This window comes from Pseudorasbora parva, chromosome 22 (assembly GCF_024679245.1).
Source record: "Pseudorasbora parva isolate DD20220531a chromosome 22, ASM2467924v1, whole genome shotgun sequence".
In the NCBI taxonomy this organism is placed as follows: Eukaryota; Metazoa; Chordata; class Actinopteri; order Cypriniformes; family Gobionidae; genus Pseudorasbora; species Pseudorasbora parva.
The window spans coordinates 8545155-8568888 of record NC_090193.1 but is presented as its reverse complement, the minus strand read 5'-3'; the positions used below and the strand labels follow the sequence as shown (position 1 = coordinate 8568888).

The 23734-nt window shown below is 43.6% G+C and overlaps 19 non-coding genes across 19 annotated transcripts; 9 read left to right on the top strand and 10 right to left on the bottom strand.

Moving 5' to 3' along the window:
* Positions 1-840: 840 nt before the first annotated feature.
* Positions 841-922, bottom strand: trnas-gcu (transfer RNA serine (anticodon GCU)). Its single transcript has one exon. It is a non-coding gene; the product is annotated as a tRNA-Ser (tRNA).
* An 876-nt stretch (positions 923-1798) lies between these two features.
* On the top strand, positions 1799-1939 carry LOC137058959 (U4 spliceosomal RNA). Its single transcript, XR_010900921.1, has one exon. It is a non-coding gene; the product is annotated as a U4 spliceosomal RNA (small nuclear RNA).
* A 2574-nt stretch (positions 1940-4513) lies between these two features.
* LOC137058958 (U4 spliceosomal RNA) lies at positions 4514-4654 on the top strand. Its single transcript, XR_010900920.1, has one exon. It is a non-coding gene; the product is annotated as a U4 spliceosomal RNA (small nuclear RNA).
* A 1641-nt stretch (positions 4655-6295) lies between these two features.
* LOC137059021 (U4 spliceosomal RNA) lies at positions 6296-6436 on the top strand. The gene has a single exon (XR_010900979.1). It is a non-coding gene; the product is annotated as a U4 spliceosomal RNA (small nuclear RNA).
* A 1641-nt stretch (positions 6437-8077) lies between these two features.
* LOC137059023 (U4 spliceosomal RNA) lies at positions 8078-8217 on the top strand. Its single transcript, XR_010900982.1, has one exon. It is a non-coding gene; the product is annotated as a U4 spliceosomal RNA (small nuclear RNA).
* Positions 8218-10095: 1878 nt separating this feature from the next.
* LOC137058957 (U4 spliceosomal RNA) lies at positions 10096-10236 on the top strand. The gene has a single exon (XR_010900919.1). It is a non-coding gene; the product is annotated as a U4 spliceosomal RNA (small nuclear RNA).
* A 1138-nt stretch (positions 10237-11374) lies between these two features.
* On the bottom strand, positions 11375-11456 carry trnas-gcu (transfer RNA serine (anticodon GCU)). Its single transcript has one exon. It is a non-coding gene; the product is annotated as a tRNA-Ser (tRNA).
* An 877-nt stretch (positions 11457-12333) lies between these two features.
* On the top strand, positions 12334-12474 carry LOC137058956 (U4 spliceosomal RNA). The gene has a single exon (XR_010900918.1). It is a non-coding gene; the product is annotated as a U4 spliceosomal RNA (small nuclear RNA).
* Positions 12475-14307: 1833 nt separating this feature from the next.
* On the bottom strand, positions 14308-14389 carry trnas-gcu (transfer RNA serine (anticodon GCU)). The gene has a single exon. It is a non-coding gene; the product is annotated as a tRNA-Ser (tRNA).
* Positions 14390-15461: 1072 nt separating this feature from the next.
* trnas-gcu (transfer RNA serine (anticodon GCU)) lies at positions 15462-15543 on the bottom strand. The gene has a single exon. It is a non-coding gene; the product is annotated as a tRNA-Ser (tRNA).
* Positions 15544-15699: 156 nt separating this feature from the next.
* trnas-gcu (transfer RNA serine (anticodon GCU)) lies at positions 15700-15781 on the bottom strand. The gene has a single exon. It is a non-coding gene; the product is annotated as a tRNA-Ser (tRNA).
* Positions 15782-16658: 877 nt separating this feature from the next.
* LOC137058991 (U4 spliceosomal RNA) lies at positions 16659-16799 on the top strand. The gene has a single exon (XR_010900951.1). It is a non-coding gene; the product is annotated as a U4 spliceosomal RNA (small nuclear RNA).
* Positions 16800-17464: 665 nt separating this feature from the next.
* Positions 17465-17546, bottom strand: trnas-gcu (transfer RNA serine (anticodon GCU)). The gene has a single exon. It is a non-coding gene; the product is annotated as a tRNA-Ser (tRNA).
* Positions 17547-18397: 851 nt separating this feature from the next.
* On the bottom strand, positions 18398-18479 carry trnai-gau (transfer RNA isoleucine (anticodon GAU)). Its single transcript has one exon. It is a non-coding gene; the product is annotated as a tRNA-Ile (tRNA).
* A 360-nt stretch (positions 18480-18839) lies between these two features.
* Positions 18840-18921, bottom strand: trnas-gcu (transfer RNA serine (anticodon GCU)). The gene has a single exon. It is a non-coding gene; the product is annotated as a tRNA-Ser (tRNA).
* Positions 18922-19798: 877 nt separating this feature from the next.
* Positions 19799-19939, top strand: LOC137059019 (U4 spliceosomal RNA). Its single transcript, XR_010900977.1, has one exon. It is a non-coding gene; the product is annotated as a U4 spliceosomal RNA (small nuclear RNA).
* An 885-nt stretch (positions 19940-20824) lies between these two features.
* On the bottom strand, positions 20825-20906 carry trnas-gcu (transfer RNA serine (anticodon GCU)). The gene has a single exon. It is a non-coding gene; the product is annotated as a tRNA-Ser (tRNA).
* A 1137-nt stretch (positions 20907-22043) lies between these two features.
* LOC137058955 (U4 spliceosomal RNA) lies at positions 22044-22184 on the top strand. The gene has a single exon (XR_010900916.1). It is a non-coding gene; the product is annotated as a U4 spliceosomal RNA (small nuclear RNA).
* A 1138-nt stretch (positions 22185-23322) lies between these two features.
* Positions 23323-23404, bottom strand: trnas-gcu (transfer RNA serine (anticodon GCU)). The gene has a single exon. It is a non-coding gene; the product is annotated as a tRNA-Ser (tRNA).
* Between the last annotated feature and the right edge of the window lie 330 nt (positions 23405-23734).

Here is a 23734-nt window from a genome sequence, read left to right as displayed (position 1 = left end):
ATCCCTGCAGTTGACTTTTTTTTACTAGGATCTCCGTAGAGCAAAATGGGCTAGCCTAAATGGGGGTACATTAAAGCAAAGTGCTTCAAAAAACTTTGCCTGGCTCTCTCGAACACTAAAGACATTAAACAATGAGGATGGGATTCGAACTCACGCGTGCAGAGCACAATGGATTTGCAGTCAATATCCTTAACCACTTGGCCACCTCGTCACGCGTCTGCATAAAACTGGGATGTTGTGTTTTTCTGCATCTATGTTTAGGATGATTACTTTAAAGTGGTTAAACGTTAAAGCTGTGGTAGGTACATTAAAGCAAAGTGCTTCAAACAACTTTGCCTGGCACTCTCGAACACTAAAGACATCAAACGACGAGGATGGGAGTCGAAGCCACGCGTGCAGAGCACAATGGATTAGCAGTCCATCGCCTTAACCACTCGGCCACCTCGTCTCACGTCTGCATAAAACTGGGCTCTGGTGTTTTTCTGCCGCTATGTTTAGGATGATTACTTTAAAGTAGTTAAACGTTAAAGCGGTGGTAAGTACGTTAAAGCAAAGTGCTTTAAAAAACTTTGCCTGGCACTCTCAAACACCAAAGACAACCATCGTTGAGGATGGGTTTCAAACCCACACGTGCAGAGCACAATGGATTAGCAGTCCATCGCCTTAACCACTCAGCCACCTCGTCACGCGGCTGCATTAAACTGGGATGTGGTGTTTTTCTGCAGCTATGTTTAGGATGATTACTTTAAAGTGGTTAAACGTTTAAGCGGTGGTAGGTACATTAAAGCAAAGTGCTTCAAACAACTTTGCCTGGCCCTCTCGAACACTAAAGACATCAAACGACGAGGATGGGATTCGAACCCACGCGTGCAGAGCACAATGGATTAGCAGTCCATCGCCTTAACCACTCGGCCACCTCGTCACGTGTCTGCATGAAACTGGGATGTGATGTTTTTCTGCATCTATGTTTAGGATGATTACTTTAAAGTAGTTAAACGTTAAAGCGGTGGTAAGTACGTTAAAGCAAAGTGCTTTAAACAACTTTGCCTGGCACTCTCGAACACTAAAGACAACCATCGTTGAGGATGGGATTCAAACCCACGCGTGCAGAGCACAATGGATTAGCAGTCCATCGGCTTAACCACTCAGCCACCTCGTCCCATGTCTGAAGGGACAGAATTCGTGCTTTGCAGCCACTATCATTAACACAACGGAGAAAAAGTTTACCTTAATGTGTTGTAAAAATGTTGAGGTGATGAGAGATTCGAGCCTTAGACTGACCAGCAAGAAGCAATGTATTATTTTGGTTAGGAGACTCACATTTGTGTTGATGGAAGGAGATGTGCTTATGTTTTTTTGTGTGCTGATTTTACTTTATTGGAAAGAACCTAGAGAGAAAGCCTGAGTCTAGAAAACATAGCATAGCTGGCATTGATCCTATCTCAGAAAATGTTTGCAGTGTCCTTGCACTCTTCATTATCCTACCCAACCTCGTAGAGGGCATGCTGAATCAATCCTGAACTCAAATATGTTCTTAGAGACTGAGCATTATGACCCCGCCCCTTTGCTGCCAGAATACCCATAATTCTCTGCTCCCAGATGTACCGAAGCAGTGCAATTTTTTGAGTGAGAAGAGGACAATGAATAAATCTTTTTGTGCATTTCCCTCGCCTCTTTCATAGTCACACTATGAAGCCATCAGTGCCAGAAGCTGATTGCATAGCAGTTTAAAGCTTGATACCATCCTGTCGTTCCATGTCCAGATATGTGCATCGAAGATGTTGTGATGTTTTAGGGCATTCTTTCGCAGAGGCAATATCGTAGCCTATGAGGTTTATCCGAGGCGTGATCTTTGCTGGTTGAAAACTTTACCCAATACCCCGCTAGGTTGACTTGAAATACAGTCAGCCTTGGCAATTTTTGTCAGTCTCTTTGGAGACTTATGAACTTGTTGAAAAGAATCCTTTGTTCCTGTTGTCTGCTGTTTCTTAAACGGTTGTGAATCCATGAACACGGAGAAGTTTCGGCTTCTCAGATTTTGGGCTTTTCTCAGCCAATCTCTGTAGTACTTTGGAGTTTCTTACGCCCATGTCCAAGCACCAGAGAAGTTGTTTTATTGATCCTGTAATCAGAATGTTATCAGATATTAACCCAAGCTTTTTTGCTGTTATCAATAAAATGTAATTCAGTTAAAGCTTGCCATGATGTGTTGTAAACAGTTGGATGATGCAAGCAGCATCCCTGCAGTTGACTTTTTTTAACTAGGATCTCCGTAGAGCAAAATGGGCTAGCCTAAATGGGGGTACATTAAAGCAAAGTGCTTCAAAAAACTTTGCCTGGCTCTCTCGAACACTAAAGACATCAAACAATGAGGATGGGATTCAAACCCACGCGTGCAGAGCACAATGGATTAGCAGTCCATCACCTTAACCACTCGGCCACCTCGTCACACGTCTGCATGAAACTGGGCTCTGGTGTTTTTCTGCAGCTATGTTTAGGATGATTACTTTAAAGTGGTTAAACGTTAAAGCGGTGGTAGGTACATTAAAGCAAAGTGCTTCAAACAACTTTGCCTGGCACTCTCGAACACTAAAGACATCAATCGACGAGGATGGGATTCGAACCAACGCGTGCAGAGCACAATGGATTAGCAGTCCATCGCCTTAACCACTCGGCCACCTGGTCACGCGTCTGCATGAAACTGGGATGTGGTGTTTTTCTGCATCTATGTTTAGGATGATTACTTTAAAGTGGTTAAACGTTAAAGCGGTAGTAGGTACATTAAAGCTAAGTGCTTCAAACAACTTTGCCTGGCACTCTCGAAAAGTAAAGACATCAAACGACGAGGATGGGATTCGAACCCACGCGTGCAGAGCACAATGGATTAGCAGTCCGTCGCCTTAACCACTCGGCCACCTCGTCACGCGTCTGCATGAAACTGGAATTTGGTGTTTTTCTGCAGCTATATTTAGGATGATTACTTTAAAGCAGTGGTAGGTACATTAAAGCAAAGTGCTTCAAACAACTTTGCCTGGCACTCTCGAACACTAAAGACATCAAACGACGAGGATGGGATTCGAAGCCACGCGTGCAGAGCACAATGGATTAGCAGTCCATCGCCTTAACCACTCGGCCACCTCGTCTCACGTCTGCATGAAACTGGGCTCTGGTGTTTTTCTGCAGCTATGTTTAGGATGATTACTTTAAAGTAGTTAAACGTTAAAGCGGTGGTAAGTACGTTAAAGCAAAGTGCTTCAAACAACTTTGCCTGGCACTCTCGAACACTAAAGACAACCATCGTTGAGGATGGGTTTCGAACCCATGTGTGCAGAGCACAATGGATTAGCAGTCCATCGCCTAAACCACTCGGCCACCTCGTCACACGTCTGCATGAAGCTGGGTTCTGGTGTTTTTCTGCAGCTATGTTTAGGATGATTACTTTAAAGTAGTTAAACGTTAAAGCGGTGGTAAGTACGTTAAAGCAAAGTGCTTTAAACAACTTTGCATGGCACTCTCGAACACTAAAGACAACCATCGTTGAGGATGGGTGTCGAACCCACGCGTGCAGAGCACAACGGATTAGCAGTCCATCGCCTTAACCACTCGGCCACCTCGTCATGCGTCTAGAAGGAACTTTGGCTCTGGTGTTTTTCTGCAGCTATGTTTAGGATGATTACTTTAAAGTGGTTAAACGTTAAAGCGGTGGTAGGTACATTAAAGCAAAGTGCTTCAAACAACTTTGCCTGGCACTCTCGAACACTAAAGACATCAAACGACGAGGATGGGATTCAAACCCACGCGTGCAGAGCACAATGGATTAGCAGTCCATCGGCTTAACCACTCGGCCACCTCGTCCCATGCCTGAAGGTCCCATGTCCCGTCCCATGACAGAATTCGTGCTTTGCAGCCACTATCATTAACACAACGGAGAAAAAGTTTACCTTAATGTGTTGTAAAAATGTTGAAGTGATGAGAGATTCGAGCCTTAGACTGACCAGCAAGAAGCAATGTATTATTTTGGTTAGGAGACTCACATTTGTGTTGATGGAAGGAGATGTGCTTATGTTTTTTTGTGTGCTGATTTTACTTTATTGGAAAGAACCTAGAGAGAAAGCCTGAGTCTAGAAAAACATAGCATAGCTGGCATTGATCCTACCTCAGAAAATGTTTGCAGTGTCCTTGCACTCTTCATTATCCTACCCAACCTCGTAGAGGGCATGCTGAATCAATCCTGAACTCAAATATGTTCTTAGAGACTGAGCATTATGATCCCGCCCCTTTGCTGCCAGAATACCCATAATTCTCTGCTCCCAGATGTACCGAAGCAGTGCAATTTTTTGAGTGAGAAGAGGACAATGAATAAATCTTTTTGTGCATTTCCCTCGCCTCTTTCATAGTCACACTATGAAGCCATCAGTGCCAGAAGCTGATTGCATAGCAGTTTAAAGCTTGATACCATCCTGTCGTTCCATGTCCAGATATGTGCATCGAAGATGTTGTGATGTTTTAGGGCATTCTTTCGCAGAGGCAATATCGTAGCCTATGAGGTTTATCCGAGGCGTGATCTTTGCTGGTTGAAAACTTTACCCAATACCCCGCTAGGTTGACTTGAAATACAGTCAGCCTTGGCAATTTTTGTCAGTCTCTTTGGAGACTTATCAACTTGTTGAAAAGAATCCTTTGTTCCTGTTGTCTGCTGTTTCTTAAACGGTTGTGAATCCATGAACACGGAGAAGTTTCGGCTTCTCAGATTTTGGGCTTTTCTCAGCCAATCTCTGTAGTACTTTGGAGTTTCTTACGCCCATGTCCAAGCACCAGAGAAGTTGTTTTATTGATCCTGTAATCAGAATGTTATCAGATATTAACCCAAGCTTTTTTGCTGTTATCAATAAAATGTAATTCAGTTAAAGCTTGCCATGATGTGTTGTAAACAGTTGGATGATGCAAGCAGCATCCCTGCAGTTGACTTTTTTTTACTAGGATCTCCGTAGAGCAAAATAGGCTAGCCTAAATGGGGGTACATTAAAGCAAAGTGCTTTAAACAACTTTGCCTGGCACTCTCGAACACCAAAGACAACCATCGTTGAGGATGGGTTTCAAACCCACATGTGCAGAGCACAATGGATTAGCAGTCCATCGCCTTAACCACTCAGCCACCTCGTCACGCGTCTGCATTGAACTGGGATGTGGTGTTTTTCTGCAGCTATGTTTAGGATGATTACTTTAAAGTAGTTAAGCGTTAAAGCGGTGGTAAGTACGTTAAAGCAAAGTGCTTTAAACAACTTTGCTTGGCACTCTCGAACACCAAAGACAACCATCGTTGAGGATGGGTTTCAAACCCACACGTGCAGAGCACAATGGATTAGCAGTCCATCACCTTAACCACTCAGCCACCTCGTCACGCGGCTGCATTAAACTGGGATGTGGTGTTTTTCTGCAGCTATGTTTAGGATGATTACTTTAAAGTAGTTAAACGTTAAAGCAGTGGTAAGTACGTTAAAGCAAAGTGCTTTAAACAACTTTGCCTGGCACTCTCGTACACTAAAGACAACCATCGTTGAGGATGGGATTCAAACCCACGCGTGTAGAGCACAATGGATTAGTAGTCCATCGGCTTAACCACTCGGCCACCTCGTCCCATGTCTGAAGGTCCCATGTCCCGTCCCATGACAGAATTCGTGCTTTGCAGCCACTATCATTAACACAACAGAGAAAAAGTTTACCTTAATGTGTTGTAAAAATGTTGAGGTGATGAGAGATTCGAGCTTTAGACTGACCAGCAAGAAGCAATGTATTATTTTGGTTAGGAGACTCACATTTGTGTTGATGGATGGAGATGTGCTTATGTTTTTTTGTGTGCTGATTTTACTTTATTGGAAAGAACCTAGAGAGAAAGCCTGAGTCTAGAAAAACATAGCATAGCTGGCATTGATCCTACCTCAGAAAATGTTTGCAGTGTCCTTGCACTCTTCATTATCCTACCCAACCTCGTAGAGGGCATGCTGAATCAATCCTGAACTCAAATATGTTCTTAGAGACTGAGCATTATGATCCCGCCCCTTTGCTGCCAGAATACCCATAATTCTCTGCTCCCAGATGTACCGAAGCAGTGCAATTTTTTGAGTGAGAAGAGGACAATGAATAAATCTTTTTGTGCATTTCCCTCGCCTCTTTCATAGTCACACTATGAAGCCATCAGTGCCAGAAGCTGATTGCATAGCAGTTTAAAGCTTGATACCATCCTGTCGTTCCATGTCCAGATATGTGCATCGAAGATGTTGTGATGTTTTAGGGCATTCTTTCGCAGAGGCAATATTGTAGCCTATGAGGTTTATCCGAGGTGTGATCCTTGCTGGTTGAAAACTTTACCCAATACCCCGCTAGGTTGACTTGAAATACAGTCAGCCTTGGCAATTTTTGTCAGTCTCTTTGGAGACTTATGAACTTGTTGAAAGGAATCCTTTGTTCCTGTTGTCTGCTGTTTCTTAAACGGTTGTGAATCCATGAACACGGAGAAGTTTCGGCTTCTCAGATTTTGGGCTTTTCTCAGCCAATCTCTGTAGTACTTTGGAGTTTCTTACGCCCATGTCCAAGCACCAGAGAAGTTGTTTTATTGATCCTGTAATCAGACGGTTATCAGATATTAACCCAAGCTTTTTTGCTGTTATCAATAAAATGTAATTCAGTTAAAGCTTGCCATGATGTGTTGTAAACAGTTGGATGATGCAAGCAGCATCCCTGCAGTTGACTTTTTTTTACTAGGATCTCCGTAGAGCAAAATGGGCTAGCCTAAATGGGGGTACATTAAAGCAAAGTGCTTCAAAAAACTTTGCCTGGCTCTCTCGAACACTAAAGACATTAAACAATGAGGATGGGATTCGAACTCACGCGTGCAGAGCACAATGGATTTGCAGTCAATATCCTTAACCACTTGGCCACCTCGTCACGCGTCTGCATAAAACTGGGATGTTGTGTTTTTCTGCATCTATGTTTAGGATAATTACTTTAAAGTGGTTAAACGTCAAAGCGGTGGTAGGTACATTAAAGCAAAGTGCTTCAAACAACTTTGCCTGGCACTCTCGAACACTAAAGACATCAAACGACGAGGATGGGATTCGAAGCCACGCGTGCAGAGCACAATGGATTAGCAGTCCATCGCCTTAACCACTCGGCCACCTCGTTACGCGGCTGCATTAAACTGGGATGTGGTGTTTTTCTGCAGCTATGTTTAGGATGATTACTTTAAAGTAGTTAAACGTTAAAGCGGTGGTAAGTACGTTAAAGCAAAGTGATGTAAACAACTTTGCCTGGCACTCTCGAACACTAAAGACAACCATCGTTGAGGATGAGATTCGAACCCACGCGTGCAGAGCACAATGGATTAGCAGTCCATCGGCTTAACCACTCGGCCACCTCGTCCCATGCCTGAAGGTCCCATGTCCCGTCCCATGACAGAATTCGTGCTTTGCAGCCACTATCATTAACACAACGGAGAAAAAGTTTACCTTAATGTGTTGTAAAAATGTTGAAGTGATGAGAGATTCGAGCCTTAGACTGACCAGAAAGAAGCAATGTATTATTTTGGTTAGGAGACTCACATTTGTGTTGATGGAAGGAGATGTGCTTATGTTTTTTTGTGTGCTGATTTTACTTTATTGGAAAGAACCTAGAGAGAAAGCCTGAGTCTAGAAAAACATAGCATAGCTGGCATTGATCCTATCTCAGAAAATGTTTGCAGTGTCCTTGCACTCTTCATTATCCTACCCAACCTCGTAGAGGGCATGCTGAATCAATCCTGAACTCAAATATGTTCTTAGAGACTGAGCATTATGACCCCGCCCCTTTGCTGCCAGAATACCCATAATTCTCTGCTCCCAGATGTACCGAAGCAGTGCAATTTTTTGAGTGAGAAGAGGACAATGAATAAATCTTTTTGTGCATTTCCCTCGCCTCTTTCATAGTCACACTATGAAGCCATCAGTGCCAGAAGCTGATTGCATAGCAGTTTAAAGCTTGATACCATCCTGTCGTTCCATGTCCAGATATGTGCATCGAAGATGTTGTGATGTTTTAGGGCATTCTTTCGCAGAGGCACTATCGTAGCCTATGAGGTTTATCCGAGGCGTGATCTTGCTGGTTGAAAACTTTACCCAATACCCCGCTAGGTTGACTTGAAATACAGTCAGCCTTGGCAATTTTTGTCAGTCTCTTTGGAGACTTATCAACTTGTTGAAAAGAATCCTTTGTTCCTGTTGTCTGCTGTTTCTTAAACGGTTGTGAATCCATGAACACGGAGAAGTTTCGGCTTCTCAGATTTTGGGCTTTTCTCAGCCAATCTCTGTAGTACTTTGGAGTTTCTTACACCCATGTCCAAGCACCAGAGAAGTTGTTTTATTGATCCTGTAATCAGAATGTTATCAGATATTAACCCAAGCTTTTTTGCTGTTATCAATAAAATGTAATTCAGTTAAAGCTTGCCATGATGTGTTGTAAACAGTTGGATGATGCAAGCAGCATCCCTGCAGTTGACTTTTTTTTACTAGGATCTCCGTAGAGCAAAATAGGCTAGCCTAAATGGGGGTACATTAAAGCAAAGTGCTTCAAAAAACTTTGCCTGGCTCTCTCGAACACTAAAGACATCAAACAATGAGGATGGGATTCGAACTCACGCGTGCAGAGCACAATGGATTTGCAGTCAATATCCTTAACCACTTGGCCACCTCGTCACGCGTCTGCATAAAATTGGGATGTTGTGTTTTTCTGCAGCTATGTTTAGGATGATTACTTTAAAGTAGTTAAACGTTAAAGCGGTGGTAGGTACGTTAAAGCAAAGTGCTTTAAACAACTTTGCCTGGCCCTCTCGAACACTAAAGACATCAAACGACGAGGATGGGATTCGAACTCACGCGTGCAGAGCACAATGGATTTGCAGTCAATATCCTTAACCACTTGGCCACCTCGTCACGCGTCTGCATAAAACTGGGATGTTGTGTTTTTCTGCATCTATGTTTAGGATAATTACTTTAAAGTGGTTAAACGTTAAAGCGGTGGTAGGTACATTAAAGCAAAGTGCTTCAAACAACTTTGCCTGGCACTCTCGAACACTAAAGACATCAAACGACGAGGATGGGATTCGAAGCCACGCGTGCAGGGCACAATGGATTAGCAGTCCATCGCCTTAACCACTCGGCCACCTCGTTACGCGGCTGCATTAAACTGGGATGTGGTGTTTTTCTGCAGCTATGTTTAGGATGATTACTTTAAAGTAGTTAAACGTTAAAGCGGTGGTAAGTACGTTAAAGCAAAGTGATGTAAACAACTTTGCCTGGCACTCTCGAACACTAAAGACAACCATCGTTGAGGATGATATTCGAACCCACGTGTGCAGAGCACATTGGATTAGCAGTCCATCGGCTTAACCACTCAGCCACCTCGTCCCATGCCTGAAGGTCCCATGTCCCGTCCCATGACAGAATTCGTGCTTTGCAGCCACTATCATTAACACAACGGAAAAAAAGTTTACCTTAATGTGTTGTAAAAATGTTGAGGTGATGAGAGATTCGAGCCTTAGACTGACCAGCAAGAAGCAATGTATTATTTTGGTTAGGAGACTCACATTTGTGTTGATGGAAGGAGATGTGCTTATGTTTTTTTGTGTGCTGATTTTACTTTATTGGAAAGAACCTAGAGAGAAAGCCTGAGTCTAGAAAAACATAGCATAGCTGGCATTGATCCTACCTCAGAAAATGTTTGCAGTGTCCTTGCACTCTTCATTTTCCTACCCAACCTCGTAGAGGGCATGCTGAATCAATCCTGAACTCAAATATGTTCTTAGAGACTGAGCATTATGATCCCGCCCCTTTGCTGCCAGAACACCCATAATTCTCTGCTCCCAGATGTACCGAAGCAGTGCAATTTTTTGAGTGAGAAGAGGACAATGAATAAATCTTTTTGTGCATTTCCCTCGCCTCTTTCATAGTCACACTATGAAGCCATCAGTGCCAGAAGCTGATTGCATAGCAGTTTAAAGCTTGATACCATCCTGTCGTTCCATGTCAAGATATGTGCATCGAAGCTGTTGTGATGTTTTAGGGCATTCTTTCGCAGAGGCAATATCGTAGCCTATGAGGTTTATCCGAGGCGTGATCTTTGCTGGTTGAAAACTTTACCCAATACCCCGCTAGGTTGACTTGAAATACAGTCAGCCTTGGCAATTTTTGTCAGTCTCTTTGGAGACTTATCAACTTGTTGAAAAGAATCCTTTGTTCCTGTTGTCTGCTGTTTCTTAAACGGTTGTGAATCCATGAACACGGAGAAGTTTCAGCTTCTCAGATTTTGGGCTTTTCTCAGCCGATCTCAGTAGTACTTTGGAGTTGCTTACGCCCATGTCCAAGCACCAGAGAAGTTGTTTTATTGATCCTGTAATCAGAATGTTATCAGATATTAACCCAAGCTTTTTTGCTGTTATCAATAAAATGTAATTCAGTTAAAGCTTGCCATGATGTGTTGTAAACAGTTGGATGATGCAAGCAGCATCCCTGCAGTTGACTTTTTTTTACTAGGATCTCTGTAGAGCAAAATGGGCTAGCCTAAATGGGGGTACATTAAAGCAAAGTGCTTCAAAAAACTTTGCCTGGCTCTCTCGAACACTAAAGACATTAAACAATGAGGATGGGATTCGAACTCACGCGTGCAGAGCACAATGGATTTGCAGTCAATATCCTTAACCACTTGGCCACCTCGTCACGCGTCTGCATAAAACTGGGATGTTGTGTTTTTCTGCATCTATGTTTAGGATGATTACTTTAAAGTGGTTAAACGTTAAAGCTGTGGTAGGTACATTAAAGCAAAGTGCTTCAAACAACTTTGCCTGGCACTCTCGAACACTAAAGACATCAAACGACGAGGATGGGAGTCGAAGCCACGCGTGCAGAGCACAATGGATTAGCAGTCCATCGCCTTAACCACTCGGCCACCTCGTCTCACGTCTGCATAAAACTGGGCTCTGGTGTTTTTCTGCCGCTATGTTTAGGATGATTACTTTAAAGTAGTTAAACGTTAAAGCGGTGGTAAGTACGTTAAAGCAAAGTGCTTTAAAAAACTTTGCCTGGCACTCTCAAACACCAAAGACAACCATCGTTGAGGATGGGTTTCAAACCCACACGTGCAGAGCACAATGGATTAGCAGTCCATCGCCTTAACCACTCAGCCACCTCGTCACGCGGCTGCATTAAACTGGGATGTGGTGTTTTTCTGCAGCTATGTTTAGGATGATTACTTTAAAGTGGTTAAACGTTTAAGCGGTGGTAGGTACATTAAAGCAAAGTGCTTCAAACAACTTTGCCTGGCACTCTCGAACACTAAAGACATCAAACGACGAGGATGGGATTCGAACCCACGCGTGCAGAGCACAATGGATTAGCAGTCCATCGCCTTAACCACTCGGCCACCTCGTCACGTGTCTGCATGAAACTGGGATGTGATGTTTTTCTGCATCTATGTTTAGGATGATTACTTTAAAGTAGTTAAACGTTAAAGCGGTGGTAAGTACGTTAAAGCAAAGTGCTTTAAACAACTTTGCCTGGCACTCTCGAACACTAAAGACAACCATCGTTGAGGATGGGATTCAAACCCACGCGTGCAGAGCACAATGGATTAGCAGTCCATCGGCTTAACCACTCAGCCACCTCGTCCCATGTCTGAAGGGACAGAATTCGTGCTTTGCAGCCACTATCATTAACACAACGGAGAAAAAGTTTACCTTAATGTGTTGTAAAAATGTTGAGGTGATGAGAGATTCGAGCCTTAGACTGACCAGCAAGAAGCAATGTATTATTTTGGTTAGGAGACTCACATTTGTGTTGATGGAAGGAGATGTGCTTATGTTTTTTTGTGTGCTGATTTTACTTTATTGGAAAGAACCTAGAGAGAAAGCCTGAGTCTAGAAAAACATAGCATAGCTGGCATTGATCCTATCTCAGAAAATGTTTGCAGTGTCCTTGCACTCTTCATTATCCTACCCAACCTCGTAGAGGGCATGCTGAATCAATCCTGAACTCAAATATGTTCTTAGAGACTGAGCATTATGATCCCGCCCCTTTGCTGCCAGAATACCCATAATTCTCTCCTCCCAGATGTACCGAAGCAGTGCAATTTTTTGAGTGAGAAGAGGACAATGAATAAATCTTTTTGTGCATTTCCCTCGCCTCTTTCATAGTCACACTATGAAGCCATCAGTGCCAGAAGCTGATTGCATAGCAGTTTAAAGCTTGATACCATCCTGTCGTTCCATGTCCAGATATGTGCATCGAAGATGTTGTGATGTTTTAGGGCATTCTTTCGCAGAGGCAATATCGTAGCCTATGAGGTTTATCCGAGGCGTGATCTTTGCTGGTTGAAAACTTTACCCAATACCCCGCTAGGTTGACTTGAAATACAGTCAGCCTTGGCAATTTTTGTCAGTCTCTTTGGAGACTTATCAACTTGTTGAAAGAATCCTTTGTTCCTGTTGTCTGCTGTTTCTTAAATGGTTGTGAATCCATGAACACGGAGAAGTTTCGGCTTCTCAGATTTTGGGCTTTTCTCAGCCAATCTCTGTAGTACTTTGGAGTTTCTTACGCCCATGTCCAAGCACCAGAGAAGTTGTTTTATTGATCCTGTAATCAGAATGTTATCAGATATTAACCCAAGCTTTTTTGCTGTTATCAATAAAATGTAATTCAGTTAAAGCTTGCCATGATGTGTTGTAAACAGTTGGATGATGCAAGCAGCATCCCTGCAGTTGACTTTTTTTAACTAGGATCTCCGTAGAGCAAAATGGGCTAGCCTAAATGGGGGTACATTAAAGCAAAGTGCTTCAAAAAACTTTGCCTGGCTCTCTCGAACACTAAAGACATCAAACAATGAGGATGGGATTCAAACCCACACGTGCAGAGCACAATGGATTAGCAGTCCATCACCTTAACCACTCGGCCACCTCGTCACACGTCTGCATGAAACTGGGCTCTGGTGTTTTTCTGCAGCTATGTTTAGGATGATTACTTTAAAGTGGTTAAACGTTAAAGCGGTGGTAGGTACATTAAAGCAAAGTGCTTCAAACAACTTTGCCTGGCACTCTCGAACACTAAAGACATCAATCGACGAGGATGGGATTCGAACCAACGCGTGCAGAGAACAATGGATTAGCAGTCCATCGCCTTAACCACTCGGCCACCTGGTCACGCGTCTGCATGAAACTGGGATGTGGTGTTTTTCTGCATCTATGTTTAGGATGATTACTTTAAAGTGGTTAAACGTTAAAGCGGTAGTAGGTACATTAAAGCTAAGTGCTTCAAACAACTTTGCCTGGCACTCTCGAAAAGTAAAGACATCAAACGCCGAGGATGGGATTCGAACCCACGCGTGCAGAGCACAATGGATTAGCAGTCCGTCGCCTTAACCACTCGGCCACCTCGTCACGCGTCTGCATGAAACTGGAATTTGGTGTTTTTCTGCAGCTATATTTAGGATGATTACTTTAAAGCAGTGGTAGGTACATTAAAGCAAAGTGCTTCAAACAACTTTGCCTGGCACTCTCGAACACTAAAGACATCAAACGACGAGGATGGGATTCGAAGCCACGCGTGCAGAGCACAATGGATTAGCAGTCCATCGCCTTAACCACTCGGCCACCTCGTCACACGTCTGCATGAAACTGGGCTCTGGTGTTTTTCTGCAGCTATGTTTAGGATGATTACTTTAAAGTAGTTAAACGTTAAAGCGGTGGTAAGTACGTTAAAGCAAAGTGCTTTAAACAACTTTGCCTGGCACTCTCGAACACTAAAGACAACCATCGTTGAGGATGGGTTTCGAACCCATGTGTGCAGAGCACAATGGATTAGCAGTCGATCGCCTTAACCACTCGGCCACCTCGTCACACGTCTGCATGAAGCTGGGCTCTGGTGTTTTTCTGCAGCTATGTTTAGGATGATTACTTTAAAGTAGTTAAACGTTAAAGCGGTGGTAAGTACGTTAAAGCAAAGTGCTTTAAACAACTTTGCATGGCACTCTCGAACACTAAAGACAACCATCTTTGAGGATGGGTGTCGAACCCACGCGTGCAGAGCACAACGGATTAGCAGTCCATCGCCTTAACCACTCGGCCACCTCGTCATGCGTCTAGAAGGAACTTTGGCTCTGGTGTTTTTCTGCAGCTATGTTTAGGATGATTACTTTAAAGTGGTTAAACGTTAAAGCGGTGGTAGGTACATTAAAGCAAAGTGCTTCAAACAACTTTGCCTGGCACTCTCGAACACTAAAGACATCAAACGACGAGGATGGGATTCAAACCCACGCGTGCAGAGCACAATGGATTAGCAGTCCATCGCCTTAACCACTCGGCCACCTCGTCACGCGTCTGCATGAAATTGGAATGTGGTGTTTTTCTGCAGCTATATTTAGGATGATTACTTTAAAGCGGTGGTAGGTACATTAAAGCAAAGTGCTTCAAACAACTTTGCCTGGCACTCTCGAACACTAAAGACATCAAACGACGAGGATGGGATTCGAAGCCACGCGTGCAGAGCACAATGGATTAGCAGTCAATCGCCTTAACCACTCGGCCACCTCGTCTCACGTCTGCATGAAACTGGGCTCTGGTGTTTTTCTGCAGCTATGTTTAGGATGATTACTTTAAAGTAGTTAAACGTTAAAGCGGTGGTAAGTACGTTAAAGCAAAGTGCTTTAAGCAACTTTGCCTGGCACTCTCGAACACTAAAGACAACCATCGTTGAGGATGGGTTTCGAACCCACGTGTGCAGAGCACAATGGATTAGCAGCCCATCGCCTTAACCACTCGGCCACCTCGTCACACGTCTGCATGAAGCTGAGCTCTGGTGTTTTTCTGCAGCTATGTTTAGGATGATTACTTTAAAGTAGTTAAACGTTAAAGCGGTTGTAAGTACGTTAAAGCAAAGTGCTTTAAACAACTTTGCCTGGCACTCTCGAACACTAAAGACAACCATCGTTGAGGATGGGTGTCAAACCCACGCGTGCAGAGCACAATGGATTAGCAGTCCATCGCCTTAACCACTCGGCCACCTCGTCATGCGTCTACAAGGAACTTTGGCTCTGGTGTTTTTCTGCAGCTATGTTTAGGATGATTACTTTAAAGTAGTTAAACGTTAAAGCGGTGGTAAGTACGTTAAAGCAAAGTGCTTCAAACAACTTTGCCTGGCACTCTCGAACACTAAAGACAACCATCGTTGAGGATGGGTTTCGAACCCACGCGTGCAGAGCACAATGGATTAGCAGACCATAGCCTTAACCACTCGGCCACCTCGTCACGCGTCTGCATGAAATTGGAATGTGGTGTTTTTCTGCAGCTATATTTAGGAAGATTACTTTAAAGCGGTGGTAGGTACATTAAAGCAAAGTGCTTCAAACAACTTTGCCTGGCACTCTCGAACACTAAAGACATCAAACGACGAGGATGGGATTCGAACCCACGCGTGCAGAGCACAATGGATTAGCAGTCCATCGCCTTAACCACTCGGCCACCTCGTCTCACGTCTGCATGAAACTGGGCTCTGGTGTTTTTCTGCAGCTATGTTTAGGATGATTACTTTAAAGTAGTTAAACGTTAACGCGGTGGTAAGTACGTTAAAGCAAAGTGCTTTAAAACAACTTTGCCTGGCACTCTCGAACACTAAAGACATCAAACGACGAGGATGGGATTCAAACCCACGCGTGCAGAGCACAATGGATTAGCAGTCCATCGCCTTAACCACTCGGCCACCTCGTCACGTGTCTGTATGAAACTGGGATGTGATGTTTTTCTGCATCTATGTTTAGGATGATTACTTTAAAGTAGTTAAACGTTAAAGCGGTGGTAAGTACGTTAAAGCAAAGTGCTTTAAACAACTTTGCCTGGCACTCTCGAACACTAAAGACAACCATCGTTGAGGATGGGATTCAAACCCACACGTGCAGAGCACAATGGATTAGCAGTCCATCGGCTTAACCACTCGGCCACCTCGTCCCATGTCTGAAGGGACAGAATTCGTGCTTTGCAGCCACTATCATTAACACAACGGAGAAAAAGTTTACCTTAATGTGTTGTAAAAATGTTGAGGTGATGAGAGATTCGAGCCTTAGACTGACCAGCAAGAAGCAATGTATTATTTTGGTTAGGAGACTCACATTTGTGTTGATGGAAGGAGATGTGCTTATGTTTTTTTGTGTGCTGATTTTACTTTATTGGAAAGAACCTAGAGAGAAAGCCTGAGTCTAGAAAAACATAGCATAGCTGGCATTGATCCTACCTCAGAAAATGTTTGCAGTGTCCTTGCACTCTTCATTATCCTACCCAACCTCGTAGAGGGCATGCTGAATCAATCCTGAACTCAAATATGTTCTTAGAGACTGAGCATTATGATCCCGCCCCTTTGCTGCCAGAATACCCATAATTCTCTGCTCCCAGATGTACCGAAGCAGTGCAATTTTTTGAGTGAGAAGAGGACAATGAATAAATCTTTTTGTGCATTTCCCTCGCCTCTTTCATAGTCACACTATGAAGCCATCAGTGCCAGAAGCTGATTGCATAGCAGTTTAAAGCTTGATACCATCCTGTCGTTCCATGTCCAGATATGTGCATCGAAGATGTTGTGATGTTTTAGGGCATTCTTTCGCAGAGGCAATATCGTAGCCTATGAGGTTTATCCGAGGCGTGATCTTTGCTGGTTGAAAACTTTACCCAATACCCTGCTAGGTTGACTTGAAATACAGTCAGCCTTGGCAATTTTTGTCAGTCTCTTTGGAGACTTATCAACTTGTTGAAAAGAATCCTTTGTTCCTGTTGTCTGCTGTTTCTTAAACGGTTGTGAATCCATGAACACGGAGAAGTTTCGGCTTCTCAGATTTTGGGCTTTTCTCAGCCAATCTCTGTAGTACTTTGGAGTTTCTTACGCCCATGTCCAAGCACCAGAGAAGTTGTTTTATTGATCCTGTAATCAGAATGTTATCAGATATTAACCCAAGCTTTTTTGCTGTTATCAATAAAATGTAATTCAGTTAAAGCTTGCCATGATGTGTTGTAAACAGTTGGATGATGCAAGCAGCATCCCTGCAGTTGACTTTTTTTTACTAGGATCTCCGTAGAGCAAAATGGGCTAGCCTAAATGGGGGTACATTAAAGCAAAGTGCTTCAAAAAACTTTGCCTGGCTCTCTCGAACACTAAAGACATCAAACAATGAGGATGAGATTCGAACCCACGCGTGCAGAGCACAACGGATTAGCAGTCCATCGCCTTAACCACTCGGCCACCTCGTCATGCGTCTAGAAGGAACTTTGGCTCTGGTGTTTTTCTGCAGCTATGTTTAGGATGATTACTTTAAAGTGGTTAAACGTTAAAGCGGTGGTAGGTACATTAAAGCAAAGTGCTTCAAACAACTTTGCCTGGCACTCTCGAACACTAAAGACATCAAACGACGAGGATGGGATTCAAACCCACGCGTGCAGAGCACAATGGATTAGCAGTCCATCGCCTTAACCACTCGGCCACCTCGTCACGCGTCTGCATGAAATTGGAATGTGGTGTTTTTCTGCAGCTATATTTAGGATGATTACTTTAAAGCGGTGGTAGGTACATTAAAGCAAAGTGCTTCAAACAACTTTGCCTGGCACTCTCGAACACTAAAGACATCAAAGGACGAGGATGGGATTCGAAGCCACGCGTGCAGAGCACAATGGATTAGCAGTCAATCGCCTTAACCACTCGGCCACCTCGTCTCACGTCTGCATGAAACTGGGTTCTGGTGTTTTTCTGCAGCTATGTTTAGGATGATTACTTTAAAGTAGTTAAACGTTAAAGCGGTGGTAAGTACGTTAAAGCAAAGTGCTTTAAGCAACTTTGCCTGGCACTCTCGAACACTAAAGACAACCATCGTTGAGGATGGGTTTCGAACCCACGTGTGCAGAGCACAATGGATTAGCAGCCCATCGCCTTAACCACTCGGCCACCTCGTCACACGTCTGCATGAAGCTGAGCTCTGGTGTTTTTCTGCAGCTATGTTTAGGATGATTACTTTAAAGTAGTTAAACGTTAAAGCGGTTGTAAGTACGTTAAAGCAAAGTGCTTTAAACAACTTTGCCTGGCACTCTCGAACACTAAAGACAACCATCGTTGAGGATGGGTGTCAAACCCACGCGTGCAGAGCACAATGGATTAGCAGTCCATCGCCTTAACCACTCGGCCACCTCGTCATGCGTCTACAAGGAACTTTGGCTCTGGTGTTTTTCTGCAGCTATGTTTAGGATGATTACTTTAAAGTAGTTAAACGTTAAAGCGGTGGTAAGTACGTTAAAGCAAAGTGCTTCAAACAACTTTGCCTGGCACTCTCGAACACTAAAGACAACCATCGTTGAGGATGGGTTTCGAACCCACGCGTGCAGAGCACAATGGATTATCAGTCCATAGCCTTAACCACTCGGCCACCTCGTCACACGTCTGCATGAAATTGGAATGTGGTGTTTTTCTGCAGCTATATTTAGGAAGATTACTTTAAAGCGGTGGTAGGTACATTAAAGCAAAGTGCTTCAAACAACTTTGCCTGGCACTCTCGAACACTAAAGACATCCATCGTTGAGGATGGGTTTCGAACCCACGTGTGCAGAGCACAATGGATTAGCAGTCCATAGCCTTAACCACTCGGCCACCTCGTCACGCGTCTGCATGAAATTGGAATGTGGTGTTTTTCTGCAGCTATATTTAGGATGATTACTTTAAAGCGGTGGTAGGTACATTAAAGCAAAGTGCTTCAAACAACTTTGCCTGGCACTCTCGAACACTAAAGACATCAAACGACGAGGATGGGATTCGAACCCACGCGTGCAGAGCACAATGGATTAGCAGTCCATCGCCTTAACCACTCGGCCACCTCGTCACGTGTCTGCATGAAACTGGGATGTGATGTTTTTCTGCATCTATGTTTAGGATGATTACTTTAAAGTAGTTAAACGTTAAAGCTGTGGTAAGTACGTTAAAGCAAAGTGCTTTAAACAACTTTGCCTGGCACTCTCGAACACTAAAGACAACCATCGTTGAGGATGGGATTCAAACCCACGCGTGCAGAGCACAATGGATTAGCAGTCCATCGGCTTATCCACTCGGCCACCTCGTCCCATGTCTGAAGGGACAGAATTCGTGCTTTGCAGCCACTATCATTAACACAACGGAGAAAAAGTTTACCTTAATGTGTTGTAAAAATGTTGAGGTGATGAGAGATTCGAGCCTTAGACTGACCAGCAAGAAGCAATGTATTATTTTGGTTAGGAGACTCACATTTGTGTTGATGGAAGGAGATGTGCTTATGTTTTTTTGTGTGCTGATTTTACTTTATTGGAAAGAACCTAGAGAGAAAGCCTGAGTCTAGAAAAACATAGCATAGCTGGCATTGATCCTACCTCAGAAAATGTTTGCAGTGTCCTTGCACTCTTCATTATCCTACCCAACCTCGTAGAGGGCATGCTGAATCAATCCTGAACTCAAATATGTTCTTAGAGACTGAGCATTATGATCCCGCCCCTTTGCTGCCAGAATACCCATAATTCTCTGCTCCCAGATGTACCGAAGCAGTGCAATTTTTTGAGTGAGAAGAGGACAATGAATAAATCTTTTTGTGCATTTCCCTCGCCTCTTTCATAGTCACACTATGAAGCCATCAGTGCCAGAAGCTGATTGCATAGCAGTTTAAAGCTTGATACCATCCTGTCGTTCCATGTCCAGATATGTGCATCGAAGATGTTGTGATGTTTTAGGGCATTCTTTCACAGAGGCAATATCGTAGCCTATGAGGTTTATCTGAGGCGTGATCTTTGCTGGTTGAAAACTTTACCCAATACCCCGCTAGGTTGACTTGAAATACAGTCAGCCTTGGCAATTTTTGTCAGTCTCTTTGGAGACTTATCAACTTGTTGAAAAGAATCCTTTGTTCCTGTTGTCTGCTGTTTCTTAAACGGTTGTGAATCCATGAACACGGAGAAGTTTCGGCTTCTCAGATTTTGGGCTTTTCTCAGCCAATCTCTGTAGTACTTTGGAGTTTCTTACGCCCATGTCCAAGCACCAGAGAAGTTGTTTTATTGATCCTGTAATCGGAATGTTATCAGATATTAACCCAAGCTTTTTTGCTGTTATCAATAAAATGTAATTCAGTTAAAGCTTGCCATGATGTGTTGTAAACAGTTGGATGATGCAAGCAGCATCCCTGCAGTTGACTTTTTTTTACTAGGATCTCCGTAGAGCAAAATAGGCTAGCCTAAATGGGGGTACATTAAAGCAAAGTGCTTTAAACAACTTTGCCTGGCACTCTCGAACACCAAAGACAACCATCGTTGAGGATGGGTTTCAAACCCACACGTGCAGAGCACAATGGATTAGCAGTCCATCGCCTTAACCACTCAGCCACCTCGTCACGCGGCTGCATTAAACTGGGATGTGGTGTTTTTCTGCAGCTATGTTTAGGATGATTACTTTAAAGTAGTTAAACGTTAAAGCGGTGGTAAGTACGTTAAAGCAAAGTGCTTCAAACAACTTTGCCTGGCACTCTCGAACACTAAAGACAACCATCGTTGAGGATGGGTTTCGAACCCACGCGTGCAGAGCACAATGGATTAGCAGTCCATAGCCTTAACCACTCGGCCACCTCGTCACACGTCTGCATGAAATTGGAATGTGGTGTTTTTCTGCAGCTATATTTAGGATGATTACTTTAAAGCGGTGGTAGGTACATTAAAGCAAAGTGCTTCAAACAACTTTGCCTGGCACTCTCGAACACTAAAGACATCAAACGACGAGGATGGGATTCGAACCCACGCGTGCAGAGCACAATGGATTAGCAGTCCATCGCCTTAACCACTCGGCCACCTCGTCTCACGTCTGCATGAAACTGGGCTCTGGTGTTTTTCTGCAGCTATGTTTAGGATGATTACTTTAAAGTAGTTAAATGTTAAAGCGGTGGTAAGTACGTTAAAGCAAAGTGCTTTAAACAACTTTGCCTGGCACTCTCGAACACTAAAGACATCAATCGACGAGGATGGGATTCAAAGCCACGCGTGCAGAGCACAATGGATTAGCAGTCCATCGCCTTAACCACTCGGCCACCTCGTCACGTGTCTGCATGAAACTGGGATGTGATGTTTTTCTGCATCTATGTTTAGGATGATTACTTTAAAGTAGTTAAACGTTAAAGCGGTGGTAAGTACGTTAAAGCAAAGTGCTTTAAACAACTTTGTTCAAAGCACTTTGAGAGAGAGCCTGGCACTCTCGAACACTAAAGACAACCATCGTTGAGGACGGGATTCAAACCCACGCGTGCAGAGCACGATGGATTAGCAGTCCATCGGCTTAACCACTCGGCCACCTCGTCCCATGTCTGAAGGGACAGAATTCGTGCTTTGCAGCCACTATCATTAACACAACGGAGAAAAAGTTTACCTTAATGTGTTGTAAAAATGTTGAGGTGATGAGAGATTCGAGCCTTAGACTGACCAGCAAGAAGCAATGTATTATTTTGGTTAAAAAGACTCACATTTGTGTTGATGGAAGGAGATGTGCTTATGTTTTTTTGTGTGCTGATTTTACTTTATTGGAAAGAACCTAGAGAGAAAGCCTGAGTCTAGAAAAACATAGCATAGCTGGCATTGATCCTACCTCAGAAAATGTTTGCAGTGTCCTTGCACTCTTCATTATCCTACCCAACCTCGTAGAGGGCATGCTGAATCAATCCTGAACTCAAATATGTTCTTAGAGACTGAGCATTATGATCCCGCCCCTTTGCTGCCAGAATACCCATAATTCTCTGCTCCCAGATGTACCGAAGCAGTGCAATTTTTTGAGTGAGAAGAGGACAATGAATAAATCTTTTTGTGCATTTCCCTCGCCTCTTTCATAGTCACACTATGAAGCCATCAGTGCCAGAAGCTGATTGCATAGCAGTTTAAAGCTTGATACCATCCTGTCGTTCCATGTCCAGATATGTGCATCGAAGATGTTGTGATGTTTTAGGGCATTCTTTCGCAGAGGCAATATCGTAGCCTATGAGGTTTATCCGAGGCGTGATCTTTGCTGGTTGAAAACTTTACCCAATACCCCGCTAGGTTGACTTGAAATACAGTCAGCCTTGGCAATTTTTGTCAGTCTCTTTGGAGACTTATCAACTTGTTGAAAAGAATCCTTTGTTCCTGTTGTCTGCTGTTTCTTAAACGGTTGTGAATCCATGAACACGGAGAAGTTTCGGCTTCTCAGATTTTGGGCTTTTCTCAGCCAATCTCTGTAGTACTTTGGAGTTTCTTACGCCCATGTCCAAGCACCAGAGAAGTTGTTTTATTGATCCTGTAATCAGAATGTTATCAGATATTAACCCAAGCTTTTTTGCTGTTATCAATAAAATGTAATTCAGTTAAAGCTTGCCATGATGTGTTGTAAACAGTTGGATGATGCAAGCAGCATCCCTGCAGTTGACTTTTTTTTACTAGGATCTCCGTAGAGCAAAATAGGCTAGCCTAAATGGGGGTACATTAAAGCAAAGTGCTTTAAACAACTTTGCCTGGCACTCTCGAACACCAAAGACAACCATCGTTGAGGATGGGTTTCAAACCCACACGTGCAGAGCACAATGGATTAGCAGTCCATCACCTTAACCACTCAGCCACCTCGTCACGCGGCTGCATTAAACTGGGATGTGGTGTTTTTCTGCAGCTATGTTTAGGATGATTACTTTAAAGTAGTTAAACGTTAAAGCGGTGGTAAGTACGTTAAAGCAAAGTGCTTTAAACAACTTTGCCTGGCACTCTCGAACACTAAAGACAACCATCGACGAGGATGAGATTCGAACCCACGCGTGCAGAGCACAATGGATTAGCAGTCCATCGCCTTAACCACTCGGCCACCTCGTCACACGTCTGCATGAAACTGGGCTCTGGAGTTTTTCTGCAGCTATGTTTAGGATGATTACTTTAAAGTGGTTAAACGTTAAAGCGGTGGTAGGTACATTAAAGCAAAGTGCTTCAAACAACTTTGCCTGGCACTCTCGAACACTAAAGACATCAATCGACGAGGATGGGATTCTAACCCACGCGTGCAGAGCACAATGGATTAGCAGTCCATCGCCTTAACCACTCGGCCACCTGGTCACGCGTCTGCATGAAACTGGGATGTGGTGTTTTTCTGCATCTATGTTTAGGATGATTACTTTAAAGTGGTTAAACGTTAAAGCGGTAGTAGGTACATTAAAGCAAAGTGCTTCAAACAACTTTGCCTGGCACTCTCGAACACTAAAGACATCAAACGACGAGGATGGGATTCGAACCCACGCGTGCAGAGCACAATGGATTAGCAGTCCATCGCCTTAACCACTCGGCCACCTCGTCACGCGTCTGCATTAAATTGGAATGTGGTGTTTTTCTGCAGCTATATTTAGGATGATTACTTTAAAGTAGTTAAACGTTAAAGCGGTGGTAAGTACGTTAAAGCAAAGTGCTTTAAACAACTTTGCCTGGCACTCTCGAACACTAAAGACAACCATCGTTGAGGATGGGTTTCGAACCCACGCGTGCAGAGCACAATGGATTAGCAGTCCATCGCCTTAACCACTCGGCCACCTCGTCACACGTCTGGATGAAACTGGGCTCTGGTGTTTTTCTGCAGCTATGTTTAGGATGATTATTTTAAAGTAGTTAAACGTTAAAGCGGTGGTAAGT